Raw genomic sequence first — 23,500 nt, forward strand, 5'->3', positions numbered from 1 at the left:
TCATTGCCACTCAATGCCTATCCTAATTCAGGCCCTCCGATTCTCACCACCCCGTGATGTTTTCATCAGTCATACTATTGAATGGCTTGTTAGAAACACTTACAATGCGCACCACCCCGCAATGTTTTTCAGAAACCTATCCTACATTGCCACTGCGTGTTTCCTGACCTCCCCATGCTGACCACCCCGTGGTGCTTTTCTCCATCCTACATTGCCACTCCCTGCCTATCCTAATTCTGGCCCTCCGATTCACACCACCCCGTCATGTTTTCCTCACTCCTACTAGAGAATGGTTTGTTAGAAACCCTTACAATGCGCAACACCCCGTGATGCTTTGGAGAAACCCATTGTACATTCCTACTGCATGTTTTCTGACATCCCCATGCTGACCACCCCATGGTGCTTTTCTCCATCCTACATTGCCAGTCTATGCCTATGCTAATTCAGGCCCTCCGATTCTAACCACCCCGTGATGTTTTTCTCACTCCTACTAGTGAATGTCCTGTTAGAAACCCTTACAATGCGCACCATCCCGCGATGTTTTTCAGAAACCTATCCTACATTGCCACTGCATGTATCCTGACCTACCAATGCTGACCACCCCGTGGTGCTTTCTCCATCCTACATTGCCACTCACAGCCTATTCTAATGCAGGCCATCCGATTCACACCACCCCGTGATGTTTTTCTCACTCCTACTAGTGAATGGCCTGTTAGAAACCCTTACAATGCGCATAACCTCGCGATGTTTTTCTGAAACCTATCCTACGTTGAAAATGCATGTTTCCTGACGTTCCCATGCTGACCACGCCATGGTGCTCGTCTCCATCCTATATTGCCACTCACTACCTATCGCAATTCGGGCTCTCTGATACACACCACCCCGTGATGTTTTTCTCACTACTGCTAGTTAATGGCCTGTTAGAAACCCTTACAATTCGCACCACCCCTTGATGTTTTTCAGAAATCTATCCTACATTGCCACTGCATGTTTACTGACCTCTGCCTGCTGACCAGCAAGTTGTACTTTCTCCATCCTACATTGCCACTCACTACCTATCCTAATGCACGCCCTCCAATTCATACCACCCAGTGATTTTTTTCTCACTTCTACTACTGAATGGCTTTTTAGAAACCCTTACAATGCGCATCACCCCGCGATGTTTTACAAAAACCTATCCTACATTGCCACTGCATGTTTCCTGACTTTCTCATGCTGAACACCCCGTGGTGCTTTGCTCCATCGTACATTGCCAAACACTGTCTAACCTAATTCAGACCCTCCGATTCACACCACCCCGTGATGTTTTTCTCACTCCTACTAGTGAATGGCCTGTTAGAAACACTTACAATGCGCACCAACCGGCGATGTATTTCAGAAACGTATCCTACATTGGCGCTGCATGTTTCCTGAACTCTCCATGCTGACAACCCCGTGTGGCTTTTCTCCATCCTACATTGCCACTCACTGCATATCTTAATTCATGCCCTCTTATTCACACCACCCCGTGATGTTTTTCTAACTCCTACTAGTGAATGGCATGTTAGAAAACCTTACAAGGCGCACCACCCAGCGATGTTTTTCAGAAACCTATCCTACATTGCCACTGCATGTTTCCTGATCTCCCCATGATGACCACCCCGTGGTTCTTTTCTTCATCTAACATTGCCACTAACTGCCTATACTAATGCAGGTCCTCCGATTCACACCACCACGTGATGATTTTATCACTCCTAACAGTGAATGGCCAGTTAGATACCCTTACAATGCGCACCAACACGAGATGTTTTTCAGAAACCTATCTTATATTGCCACTGCATGTTTCCTGACCTCCCCATGCTGACCACCCTGTGGAGCTTTTCTCCATCGTATATTGCTACTCACTGCCTATCCTAATTCAGGCCCTCCGATTCAGACCACCCCGTGATGTTTTCCTAAGTCCGACTAGTGAAAGGCCTGTTAGAAACCCTTATAATGCGCACCACCCCGCGATGTTTTTCAGAAACCTTTCCTACATTGCCTCTGCATGTTTCCTGACCTGCCCATGCTGACCACTCCGTGGTGCTTTTCTCCATCCGACATTGCCACTGACTGCCTATTCTAATTCAGGCCCTCAGATTCACACCGCCACGTTATGTTTTTATCACTCCTACTAGTGAATGGCATGGTAGAAACCCTTACAAAGCGCAACACCCCGCGATGTTTTTCAGACACCTATCCTACATTGCCACTGCATGTTTCCTGACCTCCCCATGCTGAACAGCCCATGGAGCTTCCTCCATCCTACATTGCCACTCACTGCCTATTCTAATTCACGCCCTCCGATTCACACCACCCCGTGATGTTTTTCTCACTCCTACTAGTGTATGGCCTGTTAGAAACCCTTACAATGCGCACCACCCCGCGATGTTTTTCAAAAACCTATCCTACTATGCCACTGCATGTTTCCTGACCTCCCCAGCCTGACCACCCCGTGGTTCTTTTCTTCCTCTTACATTGCCACTAACTGCCTATTCTAATTCAGGTCCTCCGATTCACACCACCACGTGATGTTTTTATCACTCCTACCAGTGAATGGCCTGTTAGATACCCTTACAATGCGCACCACCATGCGATGTTTTTCAGAAACCTATCTTATATTGCCACTGCAAGTTTCCTGACCTCCCCATGCTGACCACCCTGTGTTGCTTTTCTCCATCCTACAATACCACTCACTGCCTATCCTGATTCAGGGCTTCCGATTCACACCACCCCGTGATGTTTTTCTCACTCCTACTAGTGAATGGCCTGTTAGAAACCCTTACAATGTGCATCACCTCGCGATGTTTTTCTGAAACCTATCTTACGTTGAAACTGCATGTTTCCTGACTTTCCCATGCTGACCACGCCATGGTGCTCTTCTCCATCCTACATTGCCACTCACTACCTATCGCAATTCCGGCTCTCTGATACACACCACCCCGTGATGTTTTTCTCACTCCTACTAGTTAATGGCCTGTTAGAAACCCTTACATTTCGCATCACCCCTTGATGTTTTTCAGAAATCTATCCTACATTGCCACTACATGTTTACTGACCTCCCCCTGCTGACCAGCCCGTTGTGCTTTCTCCATCCTACATTGCTACTCACTGCGTATCCTAATTCAGGCCCTCTCTGTCACACCACCCCGTGATGAGTTTCTCACACCTACTAGTGAATGGCCTGTTAGAAACCCTTACAATGCGCACAATCCCGCGATGTTTTTCAGAAACCTATCCTAGATTGCCACTGCATGTTTCCTGACATCCCCATGCTGACCACCCCATGGTTCTTTTCTTCATCTTACATTGCCACTAACTGCCTATACTAATGCAGGCCCTCCGATTCACACCACCACGTGATGTTTTTATCACTCCTAACAGTGAATGGCCAGTTAGATACCCTTACAATGCGCAGAAACACGCGATGTTTTTCAGAAACCTATCCTACATTGCCACTGCATGTTTCCTGACCTCCCCATGCTGACCACACCGTGGTGCTTTTCTACTTCGTATATTGCCACTCACTGCCTATCCTAATTCAGGCCCTCCGATTCACACCACCCCGCGATGTTTTCCTCAGTCCTACTAGTGAAAGGCCTGTTAGAAACCCTTACAATGCGCACCACCCCGTGATGCTTTTCAGAAACCTATCCTACATTGCCACTGCATGTTTGCTGACCTCCCCATGTTGATCACACCGTGGTGCTTTTCTCCAACCTACATTGCCACTCACAGCCTATTCTAATTCAGGCCCTCAGATTCACACCACCACGTGATGTTTTTATCACTCCTACTAGTGAATGGCATGTTAGAAACACTTACAATGCGCAACACCCTGCGATGTTTTTCAGACACCTATCCTACTTTGCCACTGCATGTTTCCTGACCTCCCTGCTGACCACACCGTGGTGCTTTTCTCCATCCTACATTGCCACTCACTGGCTATTCTGATTCAGGCCCTCCGATACACAAAACCCCGAGTTGTTTTTCTCACTCCTACTAGTCAAGGCCTGTTAGAAACCCTTATAATGCGCACCACCCCGCGATGTTTTTCAGAAACCTATCCTACATTGCCTCTGCATGTTTCCTGACCTGCCCATGCTGACCACTCCGTGGTGCTTTTCTCCATCCGACATTGCCACTGACTGCCTATTCTAATTCAGGCCCTCAGATTCACACCGCCACGTTATGTTTTTATCACTCCTACTAGTGAATGGCATGGTAGAAACCCTTACAAAGCGCAACACCCCGCGATGTTTTTCAGACACCTATCCTACATTGCCACTGCATGTTTCCTGACCTCCCCATGCTGAACAGCCCATGGAGCTTCCTCCATCCTACATTGCCACTCACTGCCTATTCTAATTCACGCCCTCCGATTCACACCACCCCGTGATGTTTTTCTCACTCCTACTAGTGTATGGCCTGTTAGAAACCCTTACAATGCGCACCACCCCGCGATGTTTTTCAAAAACCTATCCTACTATGCCACTGCATGTTTCCTGACCTCCCCAGCCTGACCACCCCGTCGTTCTTTTATTCCTCTTACATTGCCACTAACTGCCTATTCTAATTCAGGTCCTCCGATTCACACCACCACGTGATGTTTTTATCACTCCTACCAGTGAATGGCCTGTTAGATACCCTTACAATGCGCACCACCATGCGATGTTTTTCAGAAACCTATCTTATATTGCCACTGCAAGTTTCCTGACCTCCCCATGCTGACCACCCTGTGTTGCTTTTCTCCATCCTACAATACCACTCACTGCCTATCCTGATTCAGGGCTTCCGATTCACACCACCCCGTGATGTTTTTCTCACTCCTACTAGTGAATGGCCTGTTAGAAACCCTTACAATGCGCATAACCTCGCGATGTTTTTCAGAAACCTATCCTACATTGTCATTGCATGTTTCCTGACCTCCACATGCTGACCACTCCTTGGAGCGTTTCTCCATGCTACATTGCCACTCACTGCTTATCCTAATTCAGGCCTCCTATTCAAACAACCCGTGATGTTTTTCTCACTCCTAGTAGTGAATGCCCAGTTAGAAACCCTTACAATGCGCACCACCGCCCGATCTTTTTCAGAAACCTATGCTACATTGCCACTGCATGTTTCCTGACCTCCCCATGCTGACCACCCCGTGGTGATTTTCTCCATCCTACATTGCCACTCACTACCTATCCTAATTCAGGCCCTCCGATTCACACCACCCCGTGATGTTTTCATCACTCCTACTAGTGAATGGTCTGTTACAAATCCTTACAATGCGCAACACCCCGTGATGTTTTTGAGAAACCCATTCTATATTGCCACTGCATGTTTTCTGACATCCCAATGCTGAACACCCCGTGGTGCTTTTCTCCATCCCACATTGCCAGTCTATGCCTATGCTAATTCAGGCCCTCCGATTCAAACTACCCTGTGATGTTTTTCTCACTCCTACTAGTGAATGGCCTGTTAGAAATCCTTACAATGCGCAACACCCCGCGATGTTTTTCAGACACCTATCCTACATTGCCACTGCATGTTTCCTGACCTACCAATGCTGACCACCCCGTGGTGTTTTCTCCATCCTATATTGCCACTCACTGCCTATTCTAATGCAGGCCCTCCGATTCATACCACCCCGTGATGTTTTTGTCACTCCTACCAATGAATGGCCTGTTACAAACCCTTACAATGCGCACCACCCCACGATGTTTTTCAGAAACCTATGCTACATTGCTACTCCATGTTTCGTTACCTCCCCATGCTGACAAACCCTTGTTGCTTTTCTCCATCCTACATTGCCACTCACTGCCTATCCTAATTCCAGCCCTCCGATTGACACCACCCTGTGATATTTTTCTCACTCCTACTAGTCAAGGCCTGTTAGATACCCTTACAATGCGCACCACCCCGCGATGTTTTTCAGAAACCTATCCTACATTGCCACAGCATGTTTCCTGACCTCACCATGCTGACCACAAGTGGTGCTTTTCTCCATCCTACATTGCCACTCACAGCCTAGCCTAATTCAGGCCCTCAGATTCACACCACCACGTGATGTTTTTATCACTCCTACTAGTGAATGGCATGTTAGAAACACTTACAATGCGCAACACCCCGCGATGTTTTTCAGACACATATCCTACTTTGCCACTTCATGTTTCCTGACCTCCCCATGCTGACCACACCGTGGTGCTTTTCTCCATGCTACATTGCCACTCACTGCTTATCCTAATTCAGGCCTCCGATTCAAACAACCCGTGATGTTTTTCAAACTCCTAGTAGTGAATGGACTGTTAGAAACCCTTACAATGCGCACCACCGCGGGATCTTTTTCAGAAACCTATCCTACATAGGCACTGCATGTTTCCTGCCCTCTCCATGCTGACAACCCCGTGGTGCTTTTCTCCATCCTACATTGCCACTCAATGCCTATCTTAATTCACGCCCTCCGATACACACCACCCCGTGATGTTTTTCTCACTCCTACTAGTGAATGTAATGTTACACACCCATACAATGTGCACCACCCCGCGATGTTTTTCAGAAAACTATCCTACATGGCCACTGCATGTTTCCTGACCTCCCCTTGCTTACTATCCTGTGGTGCTTTTCTCCATCCAGCATTGCCACACACTGCATATCCTAAATCAGGCCCTCCGATTCACACCACCCCATGATGCGTTTCTCACACCTACTAGTGAATGGCCTGTTAGAAACCCTTACAATGCGCCCCACCCCACGATGTTTTTCAGAAACCTATCTTATATTGCCACTGCATGTTTCCTGACTTCCCCATGCTGACCACCCCGTGGTGCTATTCTCAATCGCATATTGCCACTCACTGCCTATCCTTATTCAGGCCCTCCGATTCACACCACCCGTGAAGTTTTCCTCAGTCCTACCAGTGAAAGGCCTGTTAGAAACCCTTACAATGCGCCCCAACCCGCGATGTGTTTCAGAAACCTATCCTACATTGCCACTGCATGTTTACTGACCTCCACATCCTGACCACGCGGTGGTGCTTTTCTCCATCCTACGTTGCCACTCACTGCCTATCCTATTTCAGACCCTCAGATTCACACCACCACGTGATGTTTTTATCAATCCTACAAGTGAATGGCATGTTAGAAACCCTTAAAATGCGCAACACCCCACGATGTTTTTCAGACACCTATCCTACATTGCCACTGCATGTTTCCTGACCTACCCATGCTGACCACCCTGTGGTGCTTTTCTCCATCCTACATTGCCAGTCTATGCCGATGCTAATTCAGGCCCACCCATTCAAACCATCCCGTGATGTTGTACTCACTCTACTAGTGAATGTCCTGTTAGAAACCCTTACAATGCGCACCACCCGCGATGTTTTTCAGAAACCTATCCTACATTGCCACTGCATGTTTCCTGACCTACCAATGCGGACCACCCCGTGGTGCTTTCTCCATCCTACATTGCCACTCACTGCCTATTCTAATGCAGGCCCTCCGATTCACACCACCCCGTGATGTTTTTCTCACTCCTACTAGTGAATGGCCTGTTAGAAATCCTTACAATGCGCATCACCTCGCCATGTTTTTCTGAAACCTATCCTACGTTGAAACTGCATGTTTCCTGACGTTCCCATACTGACTACGCCATGGTGCTCTTCTCCATCCTACATTGCCACTCACTACCTATCACAATTCAGGATCTCTGATACACACAACCCCGTGATGTTTTGCTCACTCCTACTACTGAATGGCTTTTTAGAATCCCTTACAATGCGCATCACCCCGCGATGTTTTACAGAAACCTATCCTACATTGCCACTGCATGTTTCCTGACTTTCCCATGCTGAACACCCCGTGGTGCTTTTCTCCATCCTACATTGCCAAACACTGTCTAAACTAATTCAGACCCTCCGATTCACACCACCCCGTGATGTTTTTCTCACTCCTACTAGTGAATGGCCTGTTAGAAACCCTTACAATGCGCACCAACCCGCGATGTATTTCAGAAACCTATCCTACATTGGCGCGGCATGTTTCCTGAACTCTCCATGCTGACAACCCCGTGATGCTTTTCTCCTTCCTACATTGCCACACACTGCCTATCTTAATTCACGCCCTCTGATTCACACCACCCCGTGATGTTTTTCTAACTCCTACTAGTGAATGGCCTGTTAGAAAACCTTACAAGGCGCACCACGCAGCGATGTTTTTCAGAAACCTATCCTACATTGCCATTGCATGTTTCCTGACCTCCCCATGCTGACCACCCTGTGGTTCTTTTCTTCAACTTACATTGCCACTAACTGCCTATACTAATGCAGGTCCTAAAATTCACACCACCACGTCATGTTTTTATCACTCCTAACAGTGAATTTCCTGTTAGATACCCTTACAATGCGCACCAACACGCGATGTTTTTCAGAAACCTGTCTTATATTGCCACTGCATGTTTCCTGACCTCCCCAACCTGACCACCCTGTGGTGCTTTTCTCCATCGTATATTGCCTCTCACTCCCTATCCTAATTCAGGCCCTCCGATTCACACCACCCCGTGATGTTTTCCTCAATCCTACTAGTGAAAGTCCTGTTAGAAACCCTTACAATGTGCACCACCCCGCGATGTTTTTCAGAAACCTATCCTACATTGCCACTGCATGTTTCCTGACCTGCCCATGCTGACCACTCCGTGGTGCTTTTCTCCATCCTACATTGCCACTCACTGCCTATTCTAATTCAGGCCCTCAGATTCACACCGCCTCGTGATGTTTTTATCACTCCTACTAGTGAATGGCATGGTAGAAGCCCTTACAACGCGCAACACCCCGCGATGTTTTTCAGAAACCTATCTTATATTGCCACTGCAAGTTTCCTGCCCTCCCCATGCTGACCACCCTGTGTTGCTTTTCTCCATCGTACATTGCCACTCAATGCCTATCCTAATTCAGGCACTCCGATTCTCACCACCCCGTGATGTTTTCATCAGTCCTACCATTGAATGGCTTGTTAGAAACACTTACAATGCGCACCACCGCGCAATGTTTTTCAGAAACCTATCCGACATTGCCACTGCATGTTTCCTGACCTCCCCATGCTGACCACCCCATGGTGCTTTTTCCATCCTACATTGCCACTCACTGCCTATCCTGATTCAGGCCATCCGATTCACACCACCCCGTGATGTTTTTCTCACTCCTACTAGTCAAGGCCTGTTAGATACCCTTACAATGCGCATCACCACGCGATGTTTTTCTGAAACCTATCCTACATTGCCACTGCATGTTTCCTGACCTCCCCATTCTGACCACCCCATGGTGCTTTTTCCATCCTACATTGCCACTCACTGCTTATCCTGATTCAGGGCTTCCGATTCACACCACCCCGTGATGTTTTTCTCACTCCTACTAGTGAATGGCCTGTTAGAAACCCTTACAAGTGCACCACCCCCACCATGTTTTTTCAGGAACCTATTCTACGTTGCCATGGCATGTTTCCTTACCTCCCCATGCTGACCACACGGTGGTGCTTTTATCCTTCCTACATTTCCACTCATTGCCTATCCTAATTCAGGCCCTCTGATTCACACCACCCCGTGATGTTTTTCTCACTACTACTAGTCAAGGCCTGTTAGATACCCTTACAATGCGCACCACCCGCGATGTTTTTCAGAAACCTATCCTACATTGCCACTGCATGTTTCTGGACCTCCACATGCTGACCACTCCTTGGAGCTTTTTTCCATGCTACATTGCCACTCACTGCTTATGCTAATTCAGGACTCTGATTCAAACCACCTGTGATGTTGTTTTCACTCCTAGTAGTGAATGGCCTGTTAGAAACCCTTACAATGCGCACCACTGCGCGATGTTTTTCAGAAACCTATCCTAAATTGCCACTGAATGTTTCCTGACCTCCCCATGCTGACCACCCCATGGTGCTTTTCTCCATCCTACATTGCCATTCACTGCCTATCCTAATTCAGGCCCTGCGATTCACACCACCCCTTCATGTTTTCCTCACTCCTATTAGAGAACGGTTTGTTAGAAACCCTTACAATGCGCAACACCCCTTGATGCTTTGGAGAAACCCATTCTACATTGCTACTGCATGTTTTCTGACATCCCCATGCTGACCACCCCATGGTGCTTTTCTCCATCCTACATTGCCAGTCTATGCCTATGCTAATTCAGGCCCTCCGATTCAAACCACCCCGTGATGTTTTTATCACTCCTACTAGTGAATCTTCTGGTAGAAACCCATACAAGGCGCACCATCCCGCGATGTTTTTCAGAAACCTATCCTACATTGCCACTGCATGTTTCCTGACCAACCAATGCTGACCACCCCGTGGTGCTTTCTCCATCCTACATTGCCACTCACTGCCTATTCTAATGCAGGCCCTCCGATTCACACCACCCCGTGATGTTTTTCTCACTCCTACTAGTGAATGGCCTGTTAGAAACCCTTACAATGCGCATCACCTCGCGATGTTTTTCTGAAACCTATCCTACATTGAAACTGCATGTTTCCTGACATTCCCATGCTGACCATGCCATGGTGTTCTTCTCCATCCTACATTGCCACTCACTACCTATCGCAATTCAGGCTCTTTGATACACACCACCCCGTGATGTTTTTCTCACTCCTACTAGTTAATGGCCTGTTAGAAACCCTTACAATTCGCACCACCCCTTGATGTTTTTCAGAAATCTATCCTATATTGCCACTGCATGTTTACTGACCTCTCCCTGCTGACCAGCCCTTTGTGCTTTCTCCATCCTACATTGCCACTCACTGCATATCCTAATTCAGGCCCTCTGATTCACACCACCCCGTGATGCGTTTCTCACACCTACTAGTGAATGGCCTGTTAGAAACCCTTACAATGCGCACAATCCCGCGATGTTTTTCAGAAAACTATCCTAGATTGCCACTGCATGTTTCCTGACCTCCCCATGCTGACCACCCCGCGGTTCTTTTCTTCATCTTACATTGCCACTAACTGCCTATACTAATGCAGGTCCTCCGATTCACACCACCACGTGATGTTTTTATCACTCCTAACAGTGAATGGACAGTTAGAAACCCTTACAATGCGCACCATCCCGCGATGTTTTTCAGAAACCTATCCTACATTGCCACTGCATGTTTCCTGACCTCCCCATGCTTACCAAACTGTGGTGCTTTTCTGCTTCGTATATTGCCACTCACTGCCTATCGTAATCCAGTCCCTCCGATTCACACCACCCCGCGATGTTTTCCTCAGTCCTACTAGTGAAAGGCCTGTTAGAAACCCTTACAATGCGCACCACCCCGCGATGTTTTTCAGAAACCTATCCTACATTGCCACTGCATGTTTCCTGACCTCCCTGCTGACCACACCGTGGTGCTTTTCTCCATTCTACATTGCCACTCACTGGCTATTCTGATTCAGGCCCTCCGATACACAAAGCCCCGAGTTGTTTTTCTCACTCCTACTAGTCAAGGCCTGTTAGATACCCTTACAATGCGCACCACCACGCGATGGTTTTCAGAAACCTATCCTTCATTGCCACTGCATGTTTCCTGACCTGCCCATGCTGACCACCCCATGGTGCTTTTTCCATCCTACATTGCCACTCACTGCCTATCCTGATTCAGGGCTTCCGATTCACACCCCCCCGTGATGTTTTTCTCACTCCTAATAGTGAATGCCTTGTTAGAAACTCTTACAATGCGCACCATCCAAGGATGTTTTTTCAGAAACCTATCCTACATTGACCCGGCATGTTTCCTTAACTCCCCGTGCTGACCACCCCGTGGTGCTTTTCTCCATCCTACATTTCCACTCATTGCCTATCCTAATTCAGGCCCTCTGATTCACACCACCCCATGATGTTTTTCTCACTCCTACTAGTGAATGGCCTGTTAGAAAACCTTACAATGCACACCACCCGCGATGTTTTTCAGAAACCTATCCTACATTGTCAATGCATGTTTCCTGACCTCCACATGCTGACCACTCCTTGGAGCTTTTCTCCATGCTACATTGCCACTCACTGCTTATCCTAATTCAGGCCTCCGATTCAAACAACCCGTGATGTTTTTCTCACTCCTAGTAGTGAATGACCAGTTAGAAACCCTTACAATGCGCACCACCGCCCGATCTTTTTCAGAAACCTATGCTACATTGCCAATGCATGTTTCCTGACCTCCAAATGCTGACCAACCCGTGGTGCTTTTCTCCATCCTACATTGCCACTCACTGCCTATCCTAATTCAGGCCCTCTGATTCAAACCACCCCGTGATGTTTTTCTCACTCCTACTAGTGAATGGCCTGTTAGAAATCCTTACAATGCGCAAGACCCCGCGATGTTTTTCAGACACCTATGCTACATTGCCACTGCATGTTTCCTGAACTACCAATGCTGACCACCCCGTGGTGTTTTCTCCATCCTACTTTGCCACTCACTGCCTATTCTAATGCAGGCCCTCCGATTCACACCACCCCGTGATGTTTTTGTCACTCCTACCAATGAATGGCCTGTTACAAACCCTTACAATGCGCACCACCCCACAAAGTTTTTCAGAAACCTATGCTACATTGCTACTCCATGTTTCGTTACCTCCCCATGCTGAGAAACCCTTGTTGCTTTTCTCCATCCTACATTGCCACTCACTGCCTATCCTAATTCCAGCCCTCCAATTGACACCACCCTGTGATATTTTTCTCACTCTTACTAGTCAAGGCCTGTTAGATACCCTTACAATGCGCACCACCACGCGATGTTTTTCAGAAACCTATCCTACATTGCCACTGCATGTTTCCTGACCTCACCATGCTGACCACAAAGTGGTGCTTTTCTCCATCCTACATTGCCACTCACAGCCTAGCCTAATTCAGACCCTCAGATTCACACGACCACGTGATGTTTTTATCACTCCTACTAGTGAATGACCTGTTAGAAACACTTACAATGCGCACCACCGCGGGATCTTTTTCAGAAACCTATCCTACATAGGCACTGCATGTTTCCAGCCCTCTTCATGCTGACAACCCCGTGGTGCTTTTCTCAATCCTACATTGCCACTCACTGCCTATCTTAATTCACGCCCTCCGATACACACAACCCCGTGATGTTTTTCTCACTCCTACTAGTGAATGTAATGTTACACATCCATACAATGTGCACCACCCCGCGATGTTTTTCAGAAAACTATCCTACATTGCCACTGCATGTTTCCTGACTTTCCCATGCTGAACACCCCATGGTGCTTTTCTCCATCCTACATTGCCAAACACTGTCTAACGTAATTCAGACCCTCCGATTCACACCACCCCGTGATGTTTTTCTCACTCCTACTAGTGAATGGCCTGTTAGAAACCCTTACAATGCGCACCAACCCGCGATGTATTTCAGAAACCTATCCTACATTGGCGCGGCATGTTTCCTGAACTCTCCATGCTGACAACCCCGTGGTGCTTTTCTCCATCCTACATTGCCACTCAATGCCTATCCTAATTTAGGCCCTCTGATTCTCACCACCCCATGATGTTTTCATCAGTCCTACTATTGAATGGCTTGTTAGAAACACTTACAATGCGCACCACCCCGCAATGTTTTTCAGAAACCTATCCGACATGGCCACTGCATGTTTCCTGACCTCCCCATGGTGACCACCCCATGGTGCTTTTTCCATCCTACATTGCCAGTCACTGCCTCTCCTGATTCAGGCCATCCGATTCACACCACCTGTTTTTCTCACTCCTACTAGTCAAGGCCTGTTAGATACCCTTACAATGCGCATCACCACGCAATGTTTTTAAGAAACCTATCCTACATTGCCACTGCATATTTCCTGTCCTCCCCATGCTGACCACCCTGTGGTGTTTTTCTCCATCCTACATTGCCACTCACTGCCTATCCTAATTCAGGCCCTCCGATTCACACCACCCCGTGATGTTTTCGTCACTCCTACTAGTGAATGGTCTGTTAGAAACCCTTACAATGCGCAACACCCCGTGATGTTTTTGAGAAACCCATTCTACATTGCCACTGCATGTTTTCTGACATCCCAATGCTGACTACCCCGTGGTGCTTTTCTCCATCCTACATTGCCAGTCTATGCCTATGCTAATTCAGGCCCTCCGATTCTAACCACCCCGTGATGTTTTTCTAACTCCTACTAGTGAATGGCCTGTTAGAAACCCTTACAATGCGCAACACCCCGCAATGTTTTTCAGACACCTATCCTACATTGCCACTGCATGTTTCCTGACCTACCAATGTTGACCACCCCATGGTGCTTTCTCCATCCTACATTGGCACTCACTGCCTATTCTAATGCAGGCCCTCCGATTCACACAACCCCGTGATGTTTTTGTCACTCCTACCTGTGAATGGCCTGTTACAAACCCTTACAATGCGCACCACCCCACGAAGTTTTTCAGAAACCTATGCTACATTGCACCTCCATGTTTCCTTACCTCCCCATGCTGACAAACCCTTGTAGCTTTTCTCCATCCTACATTGACACTCACTGCCTATCCTAATTCAAGCCCTCCGATTGACACCACCCTGTCATGTTTTTCTCACTCCTACTAGTGAATGGCTTGTTAGAAACCCTTACAATGCGCAAACCCCGTGATATTTTTCAGGAACCCATCCTACATTGCCACAGCATGTTTCATGACCTCCACATGCTAAACACCCCGTGGTTCTTTTCTCCATCCTACATTGCCAGTTACTGCCTATCCTAATTAAGGCCCTCTGATTAAAACCACTCCATGATGTTTTTCTCAATCCTACTAGTGAATGGCCTGTTAGAAACACATACAATGAGCAACACACAGCGATGTTTTTCAGAAACCTATCCTACATTGCCACGGCATGTTTCCTGACCTCCACATGCTGAACAGCCCATGGTGCTTCCTCCATCCTACATTGCCACTCACTGCCTATCCTAATGCAGGCCTTCCGATTCACACCACCCCGTGATGTTTTTCTCACTCCTACTACTTAATGGCTTTTTAGAAACTCTTACAATGTGCATCACTCTGCGATTTTTTTCAGAAACCTATCCTACATTGGCACTATATGTTTCCTGAGCTCTCCATGCTGACAACACCGTAGTGCTTTTCTCCATCCTAGATTGCCACTCACTGCCTATACTAATTCACGCCCTCCGATTCACACCACCCCATAATACTTTTCTCACTCCTACTAGTGAATGGCCTGTTAGAAACCCTTACAATGCGCACCACTCCGCGATGTTTTTCAGAAACCTATCCTACATTGCCATTGCATTTTTCCTGATGTCCCCTTGCTGGCCACCGAGTGGGGTTTTTCTCCATCCTACATTGCCACTCACTGCCTATCTTAATTCACGCCCTCCGATTCACACCGCCCCGTGATGTTTTTCTCACTCCTACTACTGAATGACTTTGTAGAAACACTTACAATGGCATCACCCCGCGATTTTTTTCCGAAACCTATCCTACATTGCCACTGCATGTTTCTTGACGTCCCCATACTGAAAAACCCGTGGTGCTTTTCTCCATCCTACATTGCCATTTACTGGCTATTCTGATTCAGGCCCTCGGAAACACACACCCCGTGAAGTTTTTCTCACACCTAATAGTGAATGGCCTTTTTGAAACCCTTACAATGCGCACCACCCCGTGATGTTTTTCAGAAACCTATCATAAATTGCCACTGCATGTTTCCTGACCTCTCCATGCTGACAACCCCGTCGTTCATTTCTCCATCCTACATTGCCACTTACTATCTATTCTGATTCAGGACCTCGGAAACACACACCCCGTGATGTTTTTCTCACTCCTACTAGTTAATGGCCTGTTAGATACCCTTACAATGTGCATCACCACACGATGTTTTTCAGAAACCTATCCTACATTGCCACTGCATGTTTCTTGACCTCTGAATGCTGTCCACCCTGTGGTGCTTTTCTCCATCTTACATTGCCACTCACTGCCTATCCTAATTCAGGCCCTCCGATTCACACCACCCTGTAATATTATTCTCACTCCTACTAGTGAATGGCCTGTTAGAAACCCTTTCAATGCACACCACGCCGCAATGTTTTTCAGAAACCTATCCTACATTGCCCCTGCATGTATCCTGATTTCCCCATGCTGACCACGCTGTGTTATTTTTCTCGGTCCTACATTTCCATTCACTGCCTATCCTAATTCATGCCCTCCGAATCACACCACCCCGTGATGTTTTTCTCACACCTACTAGTGAATGGCCTGTTACAAATACTTACATGCGCACAACCCCGTAATGTTTTTCAAAAACCTATACTACATTGCCACTGCATGTTTCCTAAACTCAACATGCTGACCACCCCGTGGTTCTTTTCTCCATCTTACATTGCCAATCAATGCCTATCATAGTGCAGGCCCTCCGATTCACACCACCACATGATGTTTTTCTCACTCCTACTAGTGAATCGCCTGTTAGATACACTTACAATGCGCACCAAACCGCGATGTTTTTCAGAAACCTATCCTACATTGCCACTGCATGTTTCATGACCTCACCATGCTGACCACCCCGTGGTTCTTCTTTCCATCCTACATTGCCACTAACTGCCTAACCTAATTCAGGCCCTCCGATTCACACCTCCCCGTGATGTTTTTCTCACACCTACTAGAGAATGGCCTACTGGAAACACTTACCATGCGCACCAACCCGCAATGTTTTTAAAATCCTATACTACATTGCCACTGCATGTTTCCTGACCTCCCCATGCTGACCACCTTCTGGTGCTTTTCTCCATCCTACATTGCCACTTACTGGCTATTCTGATTCAAGCTGTCTGAAACACACACCCTATGATGTTTTTCTCACTCCTACTAGTGAATGGCCTGTTAGATACTATTACAATGCGCATCACAATGTGATGTTTTTCAGAAAACTATCCTACATTGCCAATGCATGTTTCCTGACCTCCCCATGCTGACCACCCTGTGGTGCTTTTCTCAATCTTACATTGCCACTCCCTGCCTATGCTAATTCAGGCCCTACGATTCACACCACCCCGTGATGTTTTTCTCACTCCTACAAGTGAATGGCCTGTTAGAAACTCTTACAATGTGCACCAGGCCATGATGTTTTTTCAGAAACCTATCCTACATTGCCACTGCATGTTTCCTTACCTCCGAATGCTGACCACAGCGTGGTGCTTTTCTCCATCCTAGATTTCCAGTCACTGCCTATCCTAAATCAGGCACTCCGATACAAACCACCCCATGATGTTTTTCTCACTCCTACTACTGAATGGCCTGTTAGAAACGCTTTCATTGCGCACCACCACGCAATTTTTTTCAGAAACCTGTCTTACCTTGCTACTGCATGTTTCCTGTCCTCAAAATCCTGACCACCCCGTGGTGCTTTTCTCCAAGCTACATTGCCATTCACTGTCTATACTGATTCAGGCCCTCCGATTGACACCACACCATGATGTATTTCTCACTCCAACCAGTGAATGGCCAGTTAGATACCCTTATAATGCGCACCACCCCGCGATGTTTTTCAGAAACCTATCCTACATTGCCACTGCATGTTTCCTGAGCTGCCCATGCTGACCACCCCGTGGTGCATTTCTCCATCCTACATTGCCACTCACTGCCTATTCCGATTCAGGCCCTCGGATTCAAACCACCTGGTGATGTTTTTCTCACTCCTACTAGTGAATGGCCTGTTAGAAACCCTTAGAATGCGCACCACCGCGCGATTTTTTTCAGAAACCTATCCTACATTGCCACTGCATGTTTCCTGACCTCCACATGCTGACCACCCCGTGGTGCTTTTAGCCATCCTACATTGCCACTCACTGCCTATCCTAATTGAGGCCTTCCGATTCACCCCACCCGATGATGTTTTTGTCACTCCTACTAGTGAATGGCCTGTTAAACCCCTTACAATGCGCACCACCCCGCGATGTTTTTCAGAAACGTATCCTACATTGCCACTGCATGTTTCCTGATTTCCCCTAGCTGACCACGCCCTGGTATTTTTCTTGATCCTACATTGCCATTCTCTGCCTATGCTAATTAAGAACCTCCGATTAACACCACACCGTGATGTTTTTCTCACACCTACTAGTGAATGCCCTGTTAGATAGGCTTACAATGCGCATCACCCTGCGATTTTTTCAGAAACCTATCCGACATTGCCGCTGCATGTTTCCTGACCTCCCCATGCTATCCACCCTGTGGTGCTTTTCTCCATCTTACATTGCCTCTCACTGCCTATCCTAATTCAGACCCTCCGATTCACACCACTCCGTGATGTTTTCTCATTCCTACTAGTGAATGGCCTGTTAGAAACTCTTACACTGTGCACCACCCAATGATGTTTTTTCAGAAACGTATCCTACATTGCCACTGCATGTTTCCTTACCTCTGGATGCTGACCACTGCGTGGTGCTTTTCTCCATCCTACATGGCCACTCACTGCCTATCCTAATTCAGGCCCTCCAATTCACACCGCCCCGTGATGTTTTTCTTACTCCTATTAGTGAATGGCCTGTGAGAAACCTTTACAATGCGAAACACCCCGTGATGTTTTTCAGAAACCTATCCTACATTGCCACTGCATGTTTAATGACCTCACCATGCTGACCACCCCGTGGTGCTTTTCTCTATCCTACATTGCCAGTAACTGCCTATCCTAAATCAGGCCCTCCGATACAAACCACCCCGTGATGTTTTTCTCACTCCTGCTATTGAATGGCCTGTTAGAAACCCTTAGAATGCACACCACCCTGTGATATTTTTCAGAAACCTATCCTACATTGCCACTGCATGTTTCCTGATTTCCACATGCTGACAACGCCGTGGTATTTTTATCGATCCTACACTGCCATTCACTGCCTATCCTAATTCAGCCCCTCTGATTCACACCATCCCGTGATGTTTTTCTCACACCTACTAATGAGTGGCCTATTAGAAACCCTTACAATGCGCACCACAACGCAATGTTTTTCAGAAACTTATCCTACTTTGCCACTGCATGTTTCCTAACCACCCCTGCTGACCGACCCATGGTTCTTTTCTCCATCTTACATTGCCACTCACTGCCTATTGTAACGCAGGCCCTCCGATTCACACCACCACGTGATGTTTTTATCACTCCTACTAGTGTATGGCCTGTTAGATACACTTACAATGCACACCACCCCGCTGTGTTTTTCAGAAACGTATCCTACATTGCCACAGCATGTGTCCTGACGTCCTCATGTTGACCACCCCGTGGTGCTTTTCTCCATCCTCCATTGTCACTCACTGCCTATTCTAATTCACGCCCTCCCATTCACAAGACCCCATGATGTTTTTCTCACTCCTACTAGTGAATGGCCTGTTAGAAACTCTTACAATGCGCAACACCCCGGGATGTTTTTGAGAAACCTATCCTAAATTGCCACTGCATGTTTCCTGACCTCCCCATGCTGACCACCCCGTGGTGCTTTTCTCCATCCTACATTGCCACTTACTGGCTATTTTGATTCAGGCCCTCAGAAACACACACCCTGTGATGTTTTTCTCACTCCTACTAGTGAATGGCCTGTTAGATACCATTACAATGCGCATCACCATGCGATGTTTTTCAGAAACCTATCCTACATTGCCAATGCATGTTTCCTTACCTCCGAATGCTGACCACCGCGTGGTGCTTTTCTCCATCCTAGATTTCCAGTCACTGCCTATCCTAAATCAGGCACTCCGATACAAACAACCCCGTGATGTTTTTCTCACTCCTACTACTGAATGGCCTGTTAGAAACGCTTTCATTGCGCACCACCACGCAATTTTTTTCAGAAACCTATCTTACCTTGCTACTGCACGTTTCCTGTCCTCAAAATGCTGACCACCCCGTGGTGCTTTTCTCCAAGCTACATTGCCATTCACTGTCAATCCTGATTCAGGCCCTCCGATTGACACCACACCATGATGTATTTCTCACTCCAACCAGTGAATGGCCAGTTAGATACCCTTATAATGCGCACCAACCCGCGATGTTTTTCAGAAACCTATCCTACATTGCCAGTGCATGTTTCCCGACCTCCCCATGCTGACCACCCCGTGGTGCATTTCTCCATCCTACATTGCCACTGACTGCCTATTCCGATTCAGGCCCTCGAATTCAAACCACCTGGTGATGTTTTTCTCACTCCTACTAGTGAATGGCCTGTTAGAAACCCTTAGAATGCGCACCACCACGCGATTTTTTTCAGAAACCTATCCTACATTGCCACTGCATGTTTCCTGACCTCCCCATGCTGACCACCCCGTGGTTCTTTTCTCCATCTTACATTGCCACTCACTGCCTATCCTAATGCAGGCCCTCTGATTCACACCACCACGTGATGCTTTTATCACTCCTACTAGTGAATGGCCTGTTAGATACACTTCCAATGCGCAACACCCCGCGATGTTTTTCAGAAACCTATCCTACAAGGCCACTGCATGTTTCCTGACGTCCCCATGTTGACCATCCCGTGGTGCTTTTCTCCATTCTATATTGCCACTCACTGCCTATCCTAATGCAGGCCCTCCGATTCACACCACCACGTGATGCTTTTATCACTCCTACTAGTGAATGGCCTTTTAGAAACCCTTAGAATGCGCACCACCCTGCGATTTTTTCAGAACCAATCCTATATTGCCACTGGATGATTCCTGACCTCTCCATGTTGACTATCCGGTGGTGCTTTTCTCCATCATACATTGCCACTCACTGCCTATCCTAATTCAGGCACTCCAATTCACACCACCCCGTGATGTTTTTCTAACTCCTACTAGTGAATGGCCTGTTAAAAAACCCTTACAATGCACACCACCCCACGATGTTTTTCAGAAACCTATCCTACATTGCCACTGCATGTTTCTTGCCTTCCCCATGCTGACCACGCCGTGGTGTTTTTCTCGATCATACATTGCCACTCACAGCCTACCCTCATTCAGGCCGTCCGATTCACACCACCCCGTGATGTTTTTCTCACTCCTACTAATGAATGTCCTGTTAGAAACGCTTACAATGCGCATACCCCGCGATGTTTTTCAGAAACCGATCCTACATTGTCACTGCATGTTTCCTGACTTCCACATGTTGACCACCCCGTGGTGCTTTTCTCCATCCTGCATTGCCACTCACTTCCTATTTTAATTCAGGCCCTCCGAATCACACCACCCTGTGATGTTTTTCTCACTCCTACTAGTTAATGACCTGTTAGAAACCCTTACAATGCGCAACACCCCGTGATTTTTTGCTGAAACCTATCCTACATTGCCACAGCATGTTTCCTGACGTCCCCATGCTGACCAGCCCGTGGTGCTACCTCCAACCTACATTGCCACTCACTGCCTATCCTAATGTAGGCCCTCCGATTCACACCACCCCGTGATGTTTTTCTCACTCCTACTACTGAATGGCTTTGTAGAAACCCTTACAATGCACATCACCCTGCGATTTTTTTCAGAAACCTATCCTACATGGCCACTGCATGTTTCCTGACGTCCCCATACTGAACATGCCGTGGTGCTTGTCTCCATCCTACATTGCCACTCACTGCCTATTCTAATTCAGGCCCTCCGATTCACACCACCCCGTGATGATTTTTCTCACTCCTGCTGGTGAATAGCCTGTTAGAAACCCTTACAATGCGCAACACCCAGCGATGTTTTTCAGAACCCTATCCGACATTGGCACTGCATGTTTCCTGACCTCTCCATGCTGACAACCCCGTGGTGCTTTTCTCCATCCTACATGGCCACTCACTGCATATCCTAATGCAGGACCTTCGATTCACACCACCCCGTGATGTTTTTCTCACTCCTACTAGTAAACAGCCTGTTAGAAACCCTTACAATGCGCACCACCCCGCAATGTTTTTCAGAAACCTATCCTACATTGCCACTGTATTTTCCTGAACTCCCCATGCTGACCACCCCGTGATGCTTTTCTCCATTCTACATTGCCTCTCACTGCCTATTCTAATTCAGGCCATTCCGATTCACACCACCCCATGATGTTTTCGTAACGCGTACAAGTGAATGGCCTGTGAGAAACCCTTACAATGCGCACCACCCTGCGATGTTTTTCAGAAACCTATCCTACATTGCCACGGCATGTTTCCTGACATCGGCATGCTGACCAACCCATGCTGCTTTACTGCATTGTACATGTCAACTCATTGCCTAACCTAATGGAGGACTTCCGATTCACACCACTCCGTGATGTTTTTCTCACTCCTACTAGTGAATGGCCTGTTATAAACCCTTACAATGCGCATCACCACACAATGCTTTTCAGAAACATATCCTATATTGCCAATGCATGTTTCCTAACCTCCCCATGCTGACCACCCCATGGTTCTTTTCTCCATTTTACATTGCCACTCACTGCCTATCATAATGCAGGCCCACCGATTCACACCACCACGTGATGTTTTTATCACTCCTACTAGTGAATGGCCTGTTAGATACACTTACAATGCGCACGACCCCGTGATGTTTTTCAGAAAACTATCCTACATTGCCACTGCATGTTTCCTGACGTCCTCATGTTGACCACCCCATGGTGCTTTTCTCCATCCTACATTGCCACTCAGTGCCTATCCTAATTCAGGCCCTCCGATGGACACCAAACCATGATGCATTTCTCACTCCTAATAGTCAATGGCCTGTTAGAAACCCTTGCAATGCGCACCACTCCGTGATGTTTTTCAGAAACCTATGCTACATTGCCACTGCATGTTTCCCGACCTCCCCATGCTGACCACCACGTGGTGCTTTTCTTCATCCTACATTGCCACTCAGTGCCTATCCTAATTCAGGCCCTCCGACTCACACCGCCGCGTGATGACTTTCTCACTCCTACTAGTGAATGGCCTGGTAGAAACCCTTACAAAGCGCACCACCCCGCTATGTTTTTCAGAAACCTATCCTGCATTGCCATTGCATGTTTCCTGACCTCCCCATGCTGACCACCCCGTGGTGCATTTCTCCATCCTACATTGCCACTCACTGCCCATTCCGTTTCAGCCCTCCGATTCACCCCACCCCATGATGTTTTTGTCACTCCTACTAGTGAATGGCCTGTTAAACCCCTTACAATGCGCACCACCCCGCGATGTTTTTCAGAAACGTATCCTACATTGCCACTACATGTTTCCTGATTTCCACATGCTGACCACGCCGCTTTATTTTTCTCGATTCTACATTGCCATTCACTGCCTATGCTAATTCAGAACCTCCGATTCACACCAGACCGAGATGTTTCTCTCACTCCTACTAGTGAATGGCCTGTTAGAAACCCTTACAATGCGCACCACCCCGCGATGTTTTTCAGAAACATATCCGACATTGACACTGCATGTTTCCTGACGTCCACATGTTGACCACCCCGTGGTTCTTTTCTCCATCTTACATTGCCACTCACTGCCTATCCTAATGCAGGCCCTCCGATTCACACCACCACGT

The sequence above is a fragment of the Cavia porcellus genome, unplaced genomic scaffold (assembly GCF_034190915.1).
Source record: "Cavia porcellus strain 051 isolate PalLab524CR breed Dunkin Hartley unplaced genomic scaffold, mCavPor4.1 scaffold_7, whole genome shotgun sequence".
Lineage (NCBI taxonomy): Eukaryota > Metazoa > Chordata > Mammalia > Rodentia > Caviidae > Cavia > Cavia porcellus.